General features: G+C 42.6%; 1 protein-coding gene across 7 annotated transcripts in view; it reads right to left on the reverse strand.

Moving 5' to 3' along the window:
• MYH9 (myosin heavy chain 9) overlaps window positions 1-20,549 on the reverse strand; it is an 83,284-nt gene extending 62,735 nt beyond the window's left edge. Inside the window, exons 1-2 of one of the 7 annotated variants that reach the window (XM_083462141.1) lie at window positions 9,461-9,688; window positions 5,739-5,810 (exon numbers count right to left, since the gene is read on the reverse strand). The gene's annotated coding sequence lies outside the window, so the exon portion shown is untranslated. Of the gene's footprint in view, window positions 1-5,738; window positions 5,811-8,249; window positions 8,525-9,237; window positions 9,689-20,428 lie in introns of those variants that run through there. The other 6 variants (XM_083462143.1, XM_083462140.1, XM_083462145.1 and 3 more) reach the window with 6 other exon arrangements.
• Window positions 20,550-21,138: the final 589 nt, after the last annotated feature.

A 21,138-nucleotide genomic window follows, 5' to 3' on the forward strand; every position in this document is an offset into this window, starting at 1 on the left:
CTGCATGCCCCTGGACACAAACAAATGGGCTAAACTGCAGTTGCAAGCTTGTTTTTAAGATAACCTAAAGGCCATAAACAGCTTGGGAGCCTCCAATAAAGAAATGCTTGTAACTGGGACTGCTGAAGACATAGGTGAAAGGTAAAAAGTTAGCTAGTCACTTTTCAGCCATGTTTTGTCAAACGTCTACTTCTAGAGAAGTTTATGAACATTAGGTAGTACAAGATTCCCTAGACCTGCCTTCCTTCCCCAGTCTGGTACCCTCCATATGTTGTGGACTATGGTACATCTCCTATTGTTCCTGATCCTTAGCCATGCTGGTTAGGCCTGATGGAAATTGTAATCCAATGCATTTGGAAGGCACCAACTGGGAAAGAGTACCCCAACTATTTGCCCCTCATTTTGGAAAAACATTGTTGAAGACTCCTGCAAGATGTACATATGGCAAGCAATAGGATGGAGGGGAACCCAAGGACTAAAGGCTCAGTTACAGCCAGGAGAAACAAAAAAGAGCAGTTCAGGGGATGAGAACAGTTTAAGAATAAGATAGAGTAGCTTGGAGGTCTGGGCAAGACTGTAACTGGAAGCTGGAACAGCAGTGCCTAAAAATACCATTTCTAAGAAAAAGTTCTTAGTGGATCTCTCAGCTGTGCTTCCTCATATCAGACAACAAGAAAAAAGGCATTAGGGGCTGTATCCAGTGCTTGAGTAGACGCATAGAAATGAATGCCCTTGACTAACTTAGGTCCATTAATTTCAGTGGGTGTGCTCTGAATAGAACTTGGTTGGATACAACCCATAATACTATTTGTGTTGTATCGCAACTTGCTCTTCAAACACATGTAGCAGGTTTGTGCAAGCACACTATTAAACAATATGAAATGTGGGAAAACAGCTAGTTAAGAGGAAACAAGAAGAAATTTTATGCAGGCTGGAGCCATGGAAGTACTCAAAGGCTTTACTATATATATATTATTCCCAAGGCTTTCATGATGCATGCCCAAGCAGCTTCAGCACTACTGTATAGCACAAAAGTCGTCCCTCTTCATTTCATCTATAGTAACCTGAGGGATAACTAAGATACCTAGTCTGTGCACATTAACATCAAGTCTAGACTTTAAATACCTTGCATAATACTGCACAAAATGAAAAATAAGTCCCATAGTGTAGTCCAGCAATTGCAACTTCACTCTACTTGAAAGGAACTTCATAGCCAACAGTGGTAAGGAGCAGGGCTTACCTGCTAAGCTAATTGAGTTGAAGGCATTTTCTAACTGGTCTGAATAATTTCAAGTGCCACTGTCAAACTGATTAGTGATTATGCAAAATCTACCACTAACAGCATCTTAGGGCAATATTAGACACTGCAGCAGTTGTGTGGGTTTAATCTTGGAGTGGCCTCATCACATATTTTGGGAGAGGACACACTGATCAAGGGGTTCAACCCTTCCTGAATATGTTGCAGCTCCTCTCCCCAGCTGCTTCTCACACAGCAAAGATGGTATTGGAGTGCTTCTGTGAGAAGGACTCACCCACATTTTCTATTAGCAGTCACTTTGGTTGAATTAAAAGCATACAGTAATACCAACAGGCTTATGTCTGAAGACACAAGGTTCTCAATTAGAACTTCAAAGTTTTTGCTGAAGATATGTATTCATCCACGGGGGGGAAAATGTGGTTGTTTCAATCAGGTGAGTAGATGAAATGTACTATTTTAGAGATACTAAAGATAATCTTTGCATTCATCTAAATCTTATCAACTGCATTTGAATGTGTTTGGAAGAAATTCCCATGATTTTCAAAGGAACTCATTTTCAAGCATTTAATTAAATTTAGGATACTGTCATTGGAAGTAAGTTGGATGAAGTGGTAGCCTGGTACAAAAGTTAGCAAACTCATGAAAGATTGCACATTCTGTATTTAACATTCTGTATTTGCAGCAACCTCTTAACAGAGCAGTAGGTCACTAGAACTTTTAGAATCTTTGGGTTCCCAAACTACAAGTGGTCGACAAGTTTCATTCAAGTGGCCCAGTGTGTCTAAAAATACAATTAAAATCATACACCATCTAGCACAGCATAATCATTACAATTGCTCTAAGAGGCAGGAGAATCATTAAGTGGTCTGCCAAGGCCCTCAGCAATGTTCAAGTGGTCTCAGAGGGAAAAGGTTTGGGAACCACTACTATAGACTAATGAAAATTGGTACTGGGATCCATGTTGTTTAAACTACCCTAGTCCAAGGCAGGCAATAATTTTTTTACTGTATGCAGAACCATTTGGATCCTCTTGTTAAACCTATCTCAGAGCCCATGCCTAATTGGTGTATGGATAACCAATTCAAGATAGCCCTATATAGCATACTGTCTTAGGCTTGGGTAAAGGCCTGAGTGTGCTGTGACTTTTCCCATTTCCTCAAAATACACAGGGAAGCAGTGTTTGCAGGATAAAAGGTAAAGGGACCCCTGACCATTAGGTCCAGTTGCGGACGACTCTGGGGTTGCGGCGCTCATCTCGCTTTATTGGCCGAGGGAGCCGGCGTACAGCTTCCGGGTCATGTGGCCAGCATGACTAAGCCGCTTCTGGCGAACCAGAGCAGTGCATGGAAATGCTGTTTACCTTTCCACCAAAGCGGTACCTATTTATCTACTTGCACTTTGACGTGCTTTCGAACTGCTAGGTTGGCAGGAGCAGGGACTGAGCAACAGGAGCTCACCTCATCGCGGGGATTTGAACCGCCGACCTTCTGATTGGCAATCCCTAGGCTCTGTGGTTTAACCCACAGCGCCACCCGCAGGATACCAGAAGCTTAATGGGAGGGTGAGAGAACTTTGCCATAGTCTATACTGTGGAGAAAATATAGCCCCATCCCCATTCCACAACAACATAATGGTTCCTTCAATACAAATCAACAGCAAAGGCAAATGTTCAGAAAGATGAGGACATATCCCAAAGGGCTGGACATGAAAGAAGTAATCTAAAATTAGGTATTGGTACTAATAATGTATTACTTAATGTTTAGCTTCTAGGGATGAGTCTGTAATTGTATGTAACCACAAGCAGTCCATGTACTCTTGCCATCAAGTCTTTAGCTACTTCTTTCCATGTTCTTTTGTCACATATGTCATACGGGGAGGGGTGCTTCAAGTCAAGGTAAGAACAAAGTCATCTTAGATTCACAGTCAACAAGAACTATGCTACTTCAGGCAATCCAGTGCTATTGACAGTGAACACACATCAGATCAGAGAAGACATTTGCCTAAAAGCTGATAGCTGGCAGTAGTTTGCATATAAACATGGCACAACTAGATCTAAGCTACCGAGTCTGTTCATGCCATGAAAAAGTCTCCACATGAAAAAAACCCGCCCAAATTATGATTTACATCTATGAAAATAGGCACTCTTGTTAAGGTGGATCTATACTATTTTCCATAGCTCTGTTAGCAAGCTGGATGTGTGGAAATTTGATAGCTCAGAGCAGTCTTGTAGGAATATGGCAACTAAGTATCGGAATTGCTGCTTCATAAGGAAATTGCTTTGTGGGATCTGGCCCAAGTACTAAGCAGCCTCCTCCAAAAAGAAGGACTTCACTTATGGCTTTGGAAAATTTTACAAGTACCCATTGTTGGAGTGCCTGTACCTCCCAGGACTTCTATGGGAGATTTCACCCTATTATGGCATCCTAGACAAGAAATAAATGTAACCCTGTGCATGATATGTAGGAGTAGAAAGTTAAAACCTGCCCCCGCTATGTAGATCATCATTTGTCCAAGTCATCCTTTAGAAAGTAAATAATTCTAAGTCAGATTTTTATGCGAGTGACATTTTGGGTGCATGCATTGACTAACCATTTTTGCAGAGCCCGGTTAGAATAAAGATACTCTGAAATATGGTCCCTTTTATTAATAGTGCACATTTGCCCCAGGCTCAAGAGAGAAACTTGCATTATCTTCCATGCCTGCCTATTTCTGGCCTACCTGAACACCTGCCGTGTCCAAATACATGAAAAAAAATTAGATACAGCTCAAGGTGAATAGTGCAAGCACTCACCAGCTACAAACTGGAGGCTGAGCTATGCCCATTCAGCAGCAGTTTCCAGTTATAGATTTTTTGAAAAGCAGATATAAAATGACCAGGATCCAAACTAGCACAAGTGTAATTTTAAAAGTGAAAAAAATAAAATCTAGCAAATGTGGAAGTTATTCTAGGGTACTCATGCACCCTTCTAGGTCATGGGCTCCATTGTGCGGTACTTCATAAGGTACAAAGGACTGCTGCCAGACCCTCCCTCGTGCATGTTCAGAAGCACTTTTCACTCATGCACTCAAAGTGGGTGGGAAGTTGAATCTTGGCCAAAGATTTCTGCCAGAATTCAACAGTTTAAGGTAAAACTTACATAATACCACAAAACAAGCTTTCTCTCTCTCTCAATGTATGTATGTATATGTATATGTATTCCTACCAGCAGCATCCTGACATGGTACAATAATAGCACAAAACATTTAATATTTGGTCACATGTCAGTAAAAAAAACCCCCACTAAAAACTGGCAATCATCTAGTACATGAGATGTGAAGAGAAGAGATCCAGCATATTTTCTAAGACTCTCCCTCTTTTTAAATTTACATTTCAATATTGTAGATTTAAAAATAAATAACTAAATCCATCTTAGTCCATTATCAAAATGCCCAGTGTTAGAAACTGGAACAGGAATGCTAGAAGCCATGTGGCTCCTGGGACCTAGGCTGTGGGCGACAAAACAAAATGTCTAGGTGCACTGTTTGTTTTTTCCTGCCCTGCTACCAGACCAGGTAGCCACACTGGGGGCGGGGGGAGCTGGCTAGAGAATCAGGAGGTCTGTAGGGTAGTGCAGCAGCAAAAGACGTGTCTTTTGCTTCCACTCTACCCTGCCAAACACCTGATTCACCCCAGTGTGGCAGCATGGAAGCAAAAAAAGTGTGTTTTTTCCTGCTGCACCGTTGGGCAAATCAGGTGTTTGGCGGGAGTGCCCAGCAGACCAGATGACTACAGCCAGGCAGGTGGACATGCTAGGCGCAAAGCATGCCTCCTTGATATCTCCATCCTGTTGCAGGAGGCCAGTTGCCAGTCGCAAAATGCAACTGGCACCCAGCTAATTTTGAACGCTGAATGCCCGTTATGGCAAATACTCCAGCATCTATTCCATTATTTAATAAATGGCATCCAATTCTTCTCAAAAGTCTACTGTATTACTTCTTCCTTCCCCCAAGTATTTGTAACTCCTAGTAACTCCAAGACTTCCTCTTAAGAGAGTACTTATGGCAGTATTTTGCAATACGAGATTAAAGGCTCCAAGTGTAGCTCTTAACAGAGGAATTTTGGAACCCTTAAGGGAGACATATCCAAAATCAAGATGAGCTCCTTTGCAAGGAGGAAGGAGAACAGAATTCAGGTTCTGCATGAAGGGAAATAATCTGAAGTTATCCAGGACAAGACTAGCATGTACCAAAGTTAACTCTCAAAACTGCAGTGAGAATGTAATGTGCTACTCTCCCTTCACATCCAGCCCTAAATTCAAGTCAAACTCTCTGGATTAACAGGAGTTCATGGAATACAGGGCCTTTAGGTCACATGCTGCCCAAGCACGCCACAGCAGTAAGCATAACGAATTAAATAAGAAGACTGTACTGTGCAAAAAGCCTGTCTCAATTTAGGCTAGAAAAATAAATAGCAGTTAAGTGGGCATGCTTATTCACTCACTGGTCACTTCTGGCTCTCAAATTACAGTAACTCTTAAGGAGATCTCCAGTGTTAGTCATACATGCATTAGACCTGTGAAATCAATGGACAAATTACTCGTATCTCAATTTCAACATGTATATTCTAAGCACAACTAACACTGGATATTACCCTCAGTTTCTAGTTGTCCCCATCCTTGGAAACCTCAAACACACAGATAAGGCTTGCATGGATGACAGCTTCTTTTGCTGTTACATTTCAGACAATTTTACCTTTTATTCCAAGTACTTTCAGACCAAGTTATATCTGACTTGGTATGCTGCCCCTTTAGTCTGAATCCAAATCATTCAAAAGTTAATTTGGGCATGTTTAACTGATCCTGTGTAAATTCTTCTACAAGTCACCCTATCTGCTCTGGACTCTTTGGAGAAGATGGATGGGGAATAAATATCCAGAGTTTCAAAAAGTAGATTGGATTGATCCAAGGTGTAACAGGTAGCAAATCTGGGGCTGCAGTAAAGGATGAACACTCCCTTGGTCACCTGTGGCGGTTAATCATTACCTACATTTACTGAGGGACCTTCCCCACTGTTGAAGGTCATAATAGCTGTGGGGTGAGGAATCTCTAGCCCTCCAGATGTTGTTGAACTACAGTTCCCATCATCCACAAACACTGGCCATGCTTGCTGGGGCTGATGGGAGTTGGGAATCCAGCAACATCTAGAGGGCCACAGGTTCCACACACGCATAATAGCACTGGCCTGCAGAGGACTACAAACATATTTCTCATTGCCCAGTATCAATTGAAAGAAATATTGTGGGGGATATAATAACTGGGTGTGTCTATAACATTGTTTTGCATTAGACAAGGCAGTAGCAAGGAGGTTGCACTCATAACTATTACTGCAACCAGTCAAGAACCACAAGGAGGACTCAGGGTAACATGGGAACATAGGCAGCTACCTTATACAGAGTCAAGAACATTGGTCCATCTAGCTCAGTACTGCCCACTCGGACTGGCAGAAACTCTTTCAGACTGGGAACAGTTCCAGCCCTGAATCAGAACCTTTTTCTGCAGGCAAGGCAGATGCTCTACCGCTTGAGCCACACACCCTCCTAGTTCTACATCAACACAAGCTTCCTCCTGAGCAATTATTTACAAAAGCTACATTAATATGCCTAATTTGCCCTCCAAGACTGACAGAAACAAGCCAGCTCACATCAACCACTAACATGATACTTTTTGGCTCAAAATGGCAGGCTAATTGTATTGGCCCTCCAAGACATTTACAGAGATAAGTGACTAGAATTTATCTCAATTATTTTATTTCAGTTGAATACACAAGTATAACGTCATAGCTCTAGACAGCAAGTCCATGAGTCAGAGAGTATTAGCCAGTGCAAAGGTTTGCAGCTTTCACTGGAGTGGCAAAGATAAGAAACTATAGCATTTTTTCACCTGGTGACTAATAATGTATCTTTATACAAGCAGTAACTGATTACGCAGTCATTACTTTGGATTCTGTTGTGTCACACCTATGCTTAAGGGAAGAAACTACATTTTTAAGAAGTTGTAGAAGTGTGTTAATCCGAGGACCAGGGTTCATACATTCTCTTTAGCCACAGCATTTATTTTTTACCTATGCAGTTCAAACTAGAGTTTCATCATGGGTAGAATCATTAGTCACAGATGCACATGTTAGCATTAACAGCCAAGTTTCGTTGCGGCTATTTGCAGGGTAATTATACCGCGAAACAAACAAAACTTGTGTATACGAGAGTCATTTGTTGCCAGTTCAGATGCTACTTTTTGAAAATGCAAGTCACATCTTGCTTGCCAGCAGCACATAAGTCTGACAGATTGGTAAAATCCTGAATGCTTTGGGAAGTCCTTATTTCTCAGGCACGCCTGCAAGTCAGACCTGCATGTTACTTTGTGCACTTATCTCTAGTCTAGAGGGATGCTGCTGCTGCTGTCTACAAACAGGCCCTGGAGGGGCTTCTTTTTAAAACAGACTCCACTCTCCAGGTGTACATTAGTTGGAAGTAACTTAAGAGTCACAGATTATACACAGAAAGGAAGTAAAGGCAAGACAAAGAGCAAAATGAAAAAGTAGACACAGCCAGTTAAAAAAAGGGGGGGTCTCTATGGGCATTGGCACTTTCCTTATATCAATTAAGTATTGAAACTAGCAAGTAGTTCTGCTCCACAGAAAAGGGATAGCCAAAACAGGCAGGCAATACAGATCCCCTAGACTCTCTACCACAAATAGAAGTTTGAAAGATAGCAACAATCAAGGGACAAGAGCAAGAGAGAACCCACTTTCTAAAATCCTTGCTTCACAGTTATTGCAATGCTTAGAGTCAACTGGAGTATTTCCCCAAGAGCAACAATTGTCACAGGAGAATATTCTAGAAGTAGCATGCCTCAGAGCATTTCCCCACTTTCCACATTCAACCAATAAACACATGAGCTGGAATCCTGTCCCATTTCTTTTTCCTTTTCACAAGTTGCTCCTTCCAGATACAGACCCTGGGACTGCTGGACTCTTGTTTGAGCCACCCTGCCAAAGGGAAATAAACGCCCGTTGTTGCTTAATCAGGGCATTTCACCGCCTTTTATTCAAAGGAAGTTGGCTGAACAGAGAGGAGAAGTTGGTCCCATTTGAGAACGGGGGCAGCTGCAAAATCTACCAGAGAGACTCTCCTCCTGCAAGCTTCGTCTTGCCCCGTCGCTCCCTCCTCCCCCTTTCCTGGCTTGACTCAAGCAGCGCCAACTGAATGAGGAAGTCAAGCTCGGCGGGCGGAAGCCAAGCCCATTGCAATGTCTGCAACAAGGTTGTCAGCCCGTGACTCAGGCGGGAGCCCTGACAGCTGCCAAGCGGTATACTGCCCGTTACTTCCCAGCTTTTTTAAAAAAAAAAAGGGGGGGAGAGAGGGGGGCAGGAAATCCTTAGATGATTAGAGGGTGCAACCCCAGCTACAAACCGTGGAGAGAGAACGAGCAGGTTTAATCTCTTGCAACAAGAGCAAGATATAGTAACAGGCAGCAGAGGATGAGAGAAGCACGAGATCAGCTGCTTTCTCAGAGACGCAAGAGGCGGTAGTCTTAAAGCCATTTCCCCTGTAGGGTTGTTGGGGTTAGGGGCGGTGGGGGGGAGGGGAAAGAGGTATTTTGGGGGAGGGGAAGCACAGGTAGCCGGTGTGGCAAGGGAAGGATCCTGTGCGTGGCAATTGCACAGCGTTCCCCCACCTCAGGCGGAAAGGAAGCCAAGAGATGATGGCTGCACCTTCCCCCACCCCACCCCGCTTCCACCCCCCTCCAAAGCCGATGCCCCCACAGTGGGTGGCACTTCCTGGGCTTGCAGCCCGCTTGGCAGAAGAAAGGCATTCTAGAAGTTAAGCCACACCCGCCCGCCTCGCGATGAACCTCAACCCGCCGGCGCCAAACTAAAAGCCAAGCGCCATCTCTCGCGTGTTTCCCGTCCCGTCCCGCACCGTCCCTGAAGCAGGATTTCACCTGAGTCTGGCCAAAGCCCGGGAGGTTGGGGGGTGGGGTGGGCGAACCGCCGCGGCTCCTGCTCCTCGCTGTGGGAAGACTAGATTCGGTACCCGGCACCTTTGGAGAGAGTCGCAGCGCCCCACCCGCCGCGCTGTTCCAGCTTCAACGCCTCACACTCACCGGCAACAGCGAGGTTTCAAGCCGGGAGGGAGCGGCCGCGGCTAAGGACAGCAACACCCACCTGCTGTACTGCTGGCCAATAAAAAGGCCAGCTTGCTCTGACTGAGCTCCAGCTCCCGCCAATGGCGACGCAAGAGGAGGGCGGTGCTGCTAAAGAAGGCGGAGGGCGCTTTTTTTTTTTTTAATCTCCTCAACTGACGCCTCAACCCCCGCTTCTCATATTAGCCCGCCTCTCATCCTCCTCGCAGAAATGGGCTCAGCCAATGCGCCCTCATTCAGAGAGGAGCGTAGACTGACACGTCGGGCGGCCAATAGGTGCACGGAGAAAGGGTAGGGCCCTTTGTGGGCCTATCTTGAACGTTTCCCTGGCTGTTCTGAGGCGTGGCAGCAAGGAGTGGAGTGGCGGAGGGGGAGAAATCCCTACCATCCATTTTCAGCCCCATTAACCTACCCTGAGTAGGAACAAAACAGTGGGCATTCGCCTGTTCTCCTGTGCATGCTCAAGCAGAAGTAAACCTACTGTATTTAATAGGGCTCTCTCCAAGACTGGCCCTTAAACACCTAAAAGCAAATACTCAGGTCTTCTACTTCCATTTAGCAATAGCGATATTTTTCAAAATTAAAATTGTTCGACGCTTATTAATTGAAGTTTAACACGTCACATACTGATAAAAGACTGGGAAAGTGCCCTTAAATAGGCAAGCTGGCTTTCTCTTCACCACTGGATCCTGCACAAACTTACTCTCTTCAGAGCTCTTCTGCAGCCTTGCCCTCCCACTTCTCTCTCCACTTCTATTTTCCAAGGCATCCTTTCCTGTGATGTCCTCTTGTCCACCACTTAGCTGTCCAAAGGTTTCCTGCATCCTGAAACAACTCTGCTCTTCCTGTCTTCCTGCCCATTATGCCTGGAACTGCGTCCAGAAGGCCTTTGCAACCTCCTCCCTTCCTTAACGTCCCTCCTCAAAATTCATTTATTTTGTAGAAGAATTTTGGAACAACCAAAGTGCATGGAGTTGAAATAATTTCACATTCCCCCGTTTACCCCTACCTCCATTTCGCGTTCCCTCTTCTATGTTTTAGATTGCAAGCTTTTTGGAGTAGGGACTTGTGAAACCTGTTCTTTGTGAAGCTCTGTATACATGCATGCCACTGTCACCATCATCAAGCTTACAAAAAAAGGTAAGAATCACTTTGTTATATTAGATCAAGATCTATTTAAGCTGCAGCAGTTCTGTGCACACCTAAGTATAAGCCTCATTGAACATGGTGGGACTTTCTTCAGAGTAAACATGCACAGGCTTGCCTTGTTAGTCCAACATTGTGTTTTCAGTGACGGCCAAGCAGATTCCCCTGGAACGTTCACAACAGGACATGATGAAGATAGCCAACCCATTATTGTTATCAGTATGTGGAAACCAGAGGTATTCTACCTCTAAACACAAAAGTCTCATTTATATCTGTCATTCCTAACATTAATGCACTTGTCTTTCCTCCCCTCCACTAGTCTTTTTACAAATCTTTTATATATATTTTTAATAAAATATTTATACTTTTTTAATGTTCAGAGATAGCATACTCCCACTTACCAAGTACTAAGGATAATCAATAAAGTTTGGCTAGCTTCATTGACTTTTAAATTCTAGAAATCAGGTGAACCAAATACATCAAGATGAGGAACCTCATCCCTGACATTTTGACGATTTCTTCCCTGACACTGCTCTCCGGATGCAGTATTGTATGCATGTCCGGGAAATTCCAGACGTATGGCAATCCTAGCTTCACTGCATGAATTACCCAACCTTTTACCAGACTACACCAGTGTTGGACTTGCCAAATTTAATTGTGAAAAACCAGGGTTTGTTTGCTTTTTTAAAGGCAGCTGTTACTGATCTTCAAGGAAGTCCCACTGAGCGCAATGGGATTCCACTGTTATATGTAGTGCTTTAAGGAGCTCTGATGTACGATATCTCATTAACATATATGGCAGCTGAGAAACCACTTTCATTATCTAGCCACTCTACTCAGGAGTCTGATTCTCAAGTTGGATGGTCAGATGCAAAAGAGGGCAGGGCTCCTGTACCTTTAAAAGTTATGTAGAAAGTGGGGAATATCAGTAGGTGTAGGTGTGGTCATCCAAGCTACAGCTGCAGAATATTGCCACCTCCACACAACTGTGGCAAATGTGCAGGAATCCTGTCCTCTTTAACCTCTGTTCGATCTCCTGCTAAATAAAAGTTGGACCTACTGTATCATGGTATGAAGCTAACATACACACCAAGAACCATTATTTTGAAGCTGGTCAAGCAAATTGATGGGAAGTTTGCATCACCAATGTTAATCACAATAGTCAATGTCAAATCTTTAGTGAAAGAAAATTAGCAGTGAAATTCTGTGGATATTTATTCAGAAGTAAGTTCTAGTTTTCTATGTTTGTAATGCTTAAAAAAAAAAAAGCAACATCAGATTATAACTGAAGTTTATAAAGCACTGGAGGGGCTCTAATAAAATAAAAGATGTTCATTCCAAAATTCAGACACTCTTGTAACTAAACACTTTCCTTGTACCATGTATGATAAGGTGTTCTGTAGTGGGATTCATGGGCTGGCAGAGAATAAATTATTATACAGGTAACTTCTTTTCTTTGTGCTCAACACAGAAGGCGTGGGATACGATACCAGAGGAAGGAAGCCGCCTTCTTGCCTAGCATTGAAATTCATGAGGCTGCTGGAAGAGGGACAGAGTCTGTTATCCATTCTGTCAGCCCATAGCAAGCCAGAGCAAGATGCTCTGAACACATAAATACCAATCCTGGTGTGACTGCACTAGCTACCAATTTATTTATTGCTGTAAGCTGCTTTGAGTTACTTTTGTTAAGAAAAACACCTAAGTATGATAAATAATAACAATTTCAAGCAAACAAGCCACCTGTCTGTCAATCATAGGCTAGTAACTTTTGAGGGCTCATTTACAAGGCTGACTTAAACATTTTCAGGTATTATTGATTTCAGTGGAGAAGATATAAGTATGGGCTTCTGACACTGTCATCAATGTGAATTTAAAACCCTAGCTTTAGCTGGGCCATTCCCAAGGCTTTTTGTACGCTAGAGAATGTATATTTGTAGGTATAAATGATGTGAGAAAAGACATTAATTAGGTCAAGGATCCTAAAAAGACCGATAAGAAACTTCAAGAATCAGAATAGCTGAAGGTGTACTTGGAGAAACAGAGTATCCTAGAGAAATTAACCTGAAGACTCTTGAAAGAAAGTTTATTTGGTTAAGGAAGGGATGAAGGGTGGAGAAGGTGATGCTACTAAAGTTGTTGAAAGATGTGTGCCACTGAACATCATTGTATCAAGGATTAAAAGATAAAATACTATGGTTAAGCATTAGTGAGAACAGTGTAAGGAGAAGAAATTGCAGGGCTGGAAATAGAACTCAGCTACTTGCAGAGCAAGTGTGGAGCAGTGGTTAGAGTGTTGGACAAACATTGTAGGAGATAAGGGTTCAAATTCCCATGTGGCCATAAAGCTCACTGAGTGATTTCAGCCGCATACTGGCCAGACATTCAAGCATGCACACACACAAAAACTCATGGGAACTGTAGTTTGTTGTGAGTGCTAGAAACTAGCTCTGAGGGAGGAACTCCAGTTCCCAGAATTCTCTTTGGGGGGTGGGCATGCAGAGAAATGTGTTTTAAAATTTTGTTAAATGCATGGCACGTACTGTCTCTCAGCCTAACCTACATCACAGGGTTGTTGTGAGGATAAAAGGATAAAAGGAACTTGGGAAAACCATGTACACTGCCTTTACTTCTTTGGAGTAAAAGGCAGGCTCTAAATGCAATTAATAAATATATCAATAAATAAATGAAGAAGCTTGACGGAGAAAAATAAATAGGAGCCAAGAATGAAGGAGTGTAGTAAACCTTGTCATTGAAGGACCCCAATGCCCTTTTATAGGGCACTAACATAGTCACAGTCTATGACATCAGAAGCCCAATTGGGTTATGAGGGCTACTGGTGTGGCAGAAGTCTTTATTTTAAAAAGGAGGCAAGGAGAAGGTTTGAACTTGACAACAAAAGGCAGAATGGTAAAATTAATTTAAAGTTTGCAACTGGAAAAGGAACAAAAATAGATAATGGAGTTAACAATGGAAGTATTTATTAATTATTTCTGAAAAGTTAAAGCCCAAGGAAATAAATTAACACCCAAATACAATACTGTAATGCAATGGAAGAATTTTGGGTCTTCTGCTTCTTTGACTTGCACACGTTGAGCGGCATGTTTTTTTCTTTTGCAAGGTGTGGGCTATCATAAATATGCTTTATTTTAGTAAAGATAATTAAAGCAAAGGAGAGGAGTGACCAATGAGCAAAGACAATGAAAAGAGTGAAGGAGGGAGCATGTTGCTAAATATTAACCACAGTGACTTTATTTTTTGTTTAAAAAAAAATGACGAAAAACCACAGGAGCAGAACAGCTTGCAAAAGTTACAACATTGTATTGGTAAAGGGTTCTCTACTGAAATGGATTGGCTAAGTAGATGGAATTTGCAATGAAGGGTATTGCTAAAAGTTCAGATTCAGTGTCATATAAGCAGGTCCATGAAGCTGAAGCAAAAAAGCAGTGGTTGAAAGTCCATGTGAAAACAGCTGTATCGACAGAAGGCTTTGAGGGGGCTTCTGGGATGATAACGCTACAAATAATGCACTCCTGTGTTTACTGCTTCCCATCCAACATGGTACTCCAATGAGACATCTACTCACCTTACAGTTTATACTTACAATGACCTTTCACACTCGCTTTGTTCCAGTCACGTGGCCTGAAAACTCCTTAGGAGCAAACATTGCACAACAAATTATTTCAGTTGAAAGAGAGGTTGCCTTTAACCCATCTACTTGTCACACTCCTGGCATATGTATCAGCAGACAATGCTTTTTTACAGAGTTGATCTTAGGTGGCTATCTGGAGCAGCACTTTGTATGAGGCAGCCTGCCTGCTGCAGCAGTGACTGCTGCCCTATACAAGGCTACAGAGATGTTATCTAGGCCTAGGACAAATAATAGTTTGGGGAACATGAGGACGTACTCTGAGGTGCAGCTATTCATGTATTGTCCTTCTGCACCTGCTCCCAGTAGATAGCATAGCTTATCTAAATACATGGAATATCAGCAATGTTTAAATTCATGAATACCCCTCAATGATGATTCACTAGATAGGCAAAGCTTGCAGTGGGTACTGGCAGCGCCTGATTTAGGATGGTACAGGTGATTCCTCAGCACAGGACACTGAGCTGAAGGCACGCAATATAATAAGGAATCATTGTGAAAATAAGAAATATGTTGGGGGAGTATCAAATGTTGTCCTTGCTCAGGGCACCATATTACTAAAGTCTGCCCCTGGTACTGGGACTCTGAATTGTTCCTGGTTCCAATTTGCAGTCCTCAAGCAAGGAAGCACAGCAGCTTACGCACAAGGAATTCTGGGAATAGGTTTTCTGTTAGCTACTGTCCTGAAGGTCAAAGGGGAACATTAGACAAGTGCAATCTTCTTTGTCCACTAACCTTAGGCAATATGCACCAAAACATGTGGGACCCTTAGTTTTGTTGGGCCTCAGGGGAGTCTCTCTCTCTCCCCCCCCCCTTGCCTCTCCCCCTCTCTGCACCGCTGGCTGTGCATACATTTCTGCTGCTGGGGAAAAGCTAGGGATAAAAGGAGGGGCAGAAGTTGTGATGCAAGGAGGAATCAGAATGAGCATGAAACCCTGGTAGCTGCAGGAATTGAAGGTTCTAGTAGATCTGGCATTGACTTGAGAGAGCCATAGCAGGTCAGCAAGATTCAACTGCTGGCACTCACTGAGAGATGAGGGGGTGGTCTACAAGCCTGCAATATAAAGGAAGTCACTGTCTGACAATCTGTGGGTACAAAGGAGGCTCTGCCAAATCCCAACTACTGATCTAGAAAAAGGAAAGCTAGCAGTCTTATGTGTGTTGGGTTCCATTGGGGAGGGTAAGGTACTTAAATTGCAGCATATAAATACTTGCAATAAATAAATAGATATGCCACTCTTTTTTGACTTTCATTTGTCCCAAGACTGCAGAAGCAATAGGAAAGGGTGCTCTAGCCCCATCCATCAGCCAAAGGAGAAAAGAGCTGCCAGCCACTATGCAAGCAAGGACACCAGCGGAGCAAGGGAAGAGCAGCCTGGCAACAACTGGATATAAATGCCCACTTATAGCGCACCACTTTATTCTGACCTTGAAATATGAACTCCCTCCTCTACCTCCCCCCCCCCCTTCCACTTCTCTTCCCTTGACTTCGTTTGTAAACGTGATGACAGGGACTGCCTCTCATTTTTTTAAAGCTGCTTCGGAAGGTAACATTTTGCCTGAAATGTGGGATAAAATCTAAATAGACAAATAAACAATAGAATGAAATTAATGCTGTGGGGAAATTCTACTAACAAAATGGATCCCACCTAAGCCTTAAGCATTTCTGGGGCAACTGCAGTTGGTGGCAGGAAGGTCTCTATAGCTATTACTGCATCCACTGGGTTATTGTAGGGTATGGTTGCTAAATGACAAACACAGGTTCCAAGACCATCACATTCCACATTTAACACGTTGACAGATAACAATTCAAAGCACTTTCGCCATCTGATGAGCTACTCAATAGATTCTGAACATGAGGATTACCATAGTAACTAGCTCAGGCTCAGTTGGGGGGGGGGGGCTGAATGCTTGTGGTTTACCTCAGCTTATACTCCCACTTCCTTTTCCTCTGAGCCTTGCCCTGTTGCGCTGACATTTTTTGAGCTGGTTTCAACATTACTGTCAAAGCTAGCAATAATTGAGATAGCTCACCATGCTTTTTACCAAAGGCATCGCTACTAATTAATTAGTAGAAATAGTAGCCTTTGCTACTCTGTTTTTGCCAGGTACAAACCAGCTGTCCATATATATAAACAGCTGTGCTCATGGCACATGTCCTTACCTTAAGAGTGAATTACTAAATCTACCATAAATGTAACTACAAACAAAGTCAGATCAGCTGATGGATGACAGCCATTTGTGTCCTGTTTGGGGCGGGGAAGCAGATCCAAGGTGAAATTATCTGCTCTGCAAAGGCATTTCTCGCTTCAACTGTTCTCTGTTTATAACACACCGTAGACTGGATTGTGTGAGCTGGCATTGGAGGCGGGGAGCAGGAAATCCTTTTGTTTCTTAAGAAACGTATACGCCAACATTTCGCCAAAAGGCCACAGGACAGCTTGCAACATAATAAAACAACATCATAACACAAAAACTTAAAAACGGCAGTCTCAATACAATTTATAATAAAAGCAGCAGTGTCAAACTATTCATAAATCACTCCAGTCACAGTTCCCCTCATCCAAAATCCTGTTGGAAGAGGTGAGTCTTCATCTGTTTCCTAAAAGAAAACAAAGATGTTGCTAGGCACATCTCGATGGGGAGTGTTCCACAGCCACTCCTCACTTGTCATCTTCCATAGTTTGAGGCAGTATACTTATGAATTCTGGTTGCTGGGAAGCGAAGAAGGAGAGAGTGCTCTTGTGCTCAGGTTCTGCTTTGTGGGCTTCCCATGGACATCTGTCTGGTTGGCCACTGATAACAGGATGCTGGACTAGGTAGGCCTTTGGTCTGATTCAGCAGACATTCCTTGCGTTTTTAAAATATTTGGAGCTGCCACCAAATAAACTCTTGCATGTGGCCTCCAGAAGGTTGCCCATGAGGAAATGCAGCTCTTTGGCTACGTATTTGTTCTGAAACCAGGAATTCACAGAAATGCCTACAGTGCACAGCATTGAACTCAGTAAGATTTACTTCTGAAAGAACATGCGCCGTATTGAGATGCACAGATGCAAATTGTTTTATAACCTTTTGTCCTGGTAAGAACCCTTCAAAGTAGGTCACTATTGTTCTCGCTTCACCTAGGAGAAGCTGCAGCTGAGAGAAGATTACTCATCCAAGGCCACACAGCAAATGCATTGCAGGTGGAATCCAGTCTCCTGGATTCACACTGGATCATTGGCCATTGGACCACAAAAGGACAGTTAGTTAACAGATCCAAATAATGTTTTAATGTCCGTCCGCTAATCAGAGTTCATGACTGAGAAACAGGTTGCCCAAATCTAGCCAGTAAGAGCTGCAAGTAAGCTCTGCCCAGTTGTTTCCCTTCTTCCCTTCTTCTGTGTCACAGTGCTCAAAGAAGGAGAGCAGTGAGATTTCCAGTGAAAGAGAAGAGTGGGGAGGGGAGGCAGTTATTTAGCACAACCACTCCCTTCTCCTGGATTGACATCAACCATCTGGACCTTTGTTTCCCTCCATTTTCATTGTGTGATGTTTACCTTGGGCCTAGACTGACATAATAATTATAGCCAAATATTTGCTTAAATTCGGATTGTGGCTTTCATTCCATTCTCCTCTGGCTGAAGACAAAAGAAATATGTATTTGGAAATGTTCCAGCATGTCCCAGAGATGCCAGGACTATGGAATTTGCCAAAGCCTGATAGAAGCATCCAGAACCTTACAGAGGCTTTGATGCATGAGCCATCAAAGCCTATGATTCAAAACCAAGAAGCAATGAAGATGACGTCAAAGAGTTATTCTTCCTGACTTTAGATACAGAACCAGTGGTGGGGATGCCTGTTTAGCGCAAAGTTCAGAAGCATCTACAGGAACAAATATCTAATAATTTCATTCCTTGAACCAAAGCCTTTCCCAACATTTTTGGGCACAGTGTCAGCTTTACCCATGGCAGCACTTCTGGATGATCTTGCACTATTTTCTTTAGCATTTACTACATGGTAAATTACTACTATGGTCAGGGAAGTATGCACAATACTGGTGCAGCACTGGAAAACAAATAAGCATCCAACTTGCAGCTGTTTGATACCTGAGAGTATGGGACTGAAAAACCGTGGAAATACCAACATAAAATTCAGCTTTGTAAACGTATGGCTAAACCTTTTCACATTAAGTGGTATCTTTCTGTTTCTCATACTGACATTGATTTTCATATTATACGACTTCCTGTAAAATAGGCTTTTTGATGGTCCACCTAATTACCGTGCCTTCTGATATTTAGCCTTTAATGTACGATTAATATGTTCATGATTAATATAGAAGGGTTCTGTATTTTGGAATCAATTTTATACTTAGGAAATGTAATTGTTACTGACAGTGCAATAAAAAGTTTTAAAAATAAACCCACAGTAATTATGATGTTGTTGTTGTTGATGATGATGATGATTTTATTATTTATACCCTGCCCATCAAGCTGGGTTTTCCCAGCCACTCTGGGTGGCTTACAGCATATATAAAAACATAATATAACATCAAACATTAAAAACTTGTGAGTCCTCATTCTATCTGTGGCATGACCACTCACTCTCAAATTTTGCAGAGCTTTCTGTGCAAGAACCCAGGCTCTCTACTTTGACTTCCTGACAGCCATTTTACAACTGACTGCTCAATCTATACAGTTTCTGCCAGGGTAGTAATGCTTCTGGGAGGGTGGTAGGACTCTGATTTCCTGAGCCTGTCTCAACTGCTCCTGTCTCTGCTCCACACTTCAAGTGGCCTGGAGGGTGAGAATAATATGGCTGGCTTTGAGAACTCGGAATTGCTGAATACGAAACCCTCAGTTGCAAGACTCTTTGCGTGCCTGAGGATATCTTGGATATGTACTCCAACCACATCTGCTAAATATGATGTGAATACACATTTAAGAGCATATTACCGGTAATACTACAGCTGTATGTGGGTTTTGCCCCACTTTTTAACTGTCATGGCTTCTCCCATATAATTCTGGGAATTGTAGTTTGGCAAGAGTGCAGAACATTCTCAGTTACATATCCCTACATTCCCACACCAAACTAGGGCTTCCAGGAGGGAAGACTAATGTACCCGTTTTAGTCTGTAGTGCAGCTATGGCCTTGCTCTTGGTTCCCAATACTGTAAGCTGCTTTTGTGCAACGTCCCTTGCAAGCTTTGTTCATAGTACCACCCAATGAAGGTGTAGTGATTAGAGCCTTGGACTAGGCATTGAGAGGCTGGTGTTCAAATTCTCACTGGGTGACCTCAGGCCAGTCACTGCCTCTCAGCCTAACCTATTTTGCAGGGTTGTTGAAAAAGTTGGGTTATAAATGCAATAATTAAATAAAATCTGTCAAAACTCCATTGTTAGTTTAAATAGATGCTGTGATTTTTTTCTTTAAAAAAATTGTTTAGGGGTAATAGGGGTACAGTACTCTCATTTTCCTACTCATATTGAAATACTGCCCCTAAACAAGGCCAAACTTAGATTCACAAAATGTTTAGGGGTATGTGTACCCCTGGCGTCTCCCCAGAAAAATAGCACTGAATAGACGTCCTAACTTCACTCTATCTAGTCAGAAATTCTAAGCTCTTTTAAATTCAAGGGGTGATTATCAAAGCAATTAACAGATGTTAGGGTACTTTGAAATACACATAGTTTACTGAAAAACATAAAGCAAATAAACAGACTAGCCTCAGAAGATAATCCCAAACTTCTTATGCTATCATTTAAACAAAAAACACCCAGATATAATTCATACAAAAATATATCCAAGTTACAGACTGCTGGTATTAATAAAGCAATTAAAGTGAAATGAGAAATAACCTTTCTTATTGCTCCGCCAGACTGAAGCAGGAAGTAAAACTAACCAGTGAGTAATAATGAAATTTCAGTACCTCTAGACGAGACAAAGTAAAACCATCATTGCTCTCTGCACCAAATGATGCCTTACCTGAAAGCACAAAACCTATAAGGACACCAGAATTTAACCATCATTTTGTTGCCTCCCATGAATTGAAAATAAATCCTAAATCTGCCAGTAAGAATTCTCTGCTCTGAGGAGCACCCCACTTCTGTTCTGAATCACTGAAATACCTAGGCTAGCATTTACTAAGATTACCTACCCACGCTCAAAAAACAGTCTGAGGTATAAAAGGGTTTTTGCAAGGTGCAATTGATTACTCACCAGGTGATAAAACTCCTACAGCCTAAGCACACTGTGTTGTGTTGCTATGCCAGCCTCCTCCCAAGCAAAGTGAAGAGTGCAGAAATCCTGATGGAGACTATTTTCATAAGGTGTGGGGTGGGGAGAGGAGAGGCACTGTTGTCGTACCATGTGAAGCAGAAGAAGACTAGCTCCAGGCAACAGACGACTGTTTCAGTTATTACTTGAACAGGAGGAACAGCACTGATAGAAATGACTCAGTTACCAACCTAGAGCTATTTGTCAGAACTAGCGGACTTATGTCCTACTTTACAGAGGATGGTCCTCTCTTTGAAGGCCTGTCAGAGGGCAGTCTCCTCTATTTGAAAGGCTGTCCAATCTACATCTGATTTTACAATAAAGAGCCCTCAGACTGGGGAGCAGGGGCCTTAGCATTTGCCCTTGGACAACAGTGAGAACTTGGATAGCAAGATTGAGCAGATGTGTTTCTATTTAAATTATTATTTTTTAATTTTGCATCTTCTACATATAAATTAGAATATGTAAATTATATACAAATCATCTATCGCCTTCCCTTTTTGGTGATGAATTTCCTCTTTTTGGGTGATGCACCCCTGTCTTAAAAAAGAAGATGCCAAATGTAGAGCTGCTCTTTAAACCTCATGGTTTTCAGTCTGTGATTGTGGCCTCCTTGAAAAATCCAGAATAACGGGTGTGCACTTCTGTTTGTG

The sequence above is a fragment of the Podarcis liolepis genome (assembly GCF_965112155.1).
Source record: "Podarcis liolepis genome assembly, chromosome: 10".
Classification (NCBI taxonomy): Eukaryota; Metazoa; Chordata; class Lepidosauria; order Squamata; family Lacertidae; genus Podarcis; species Podarcis liolepis.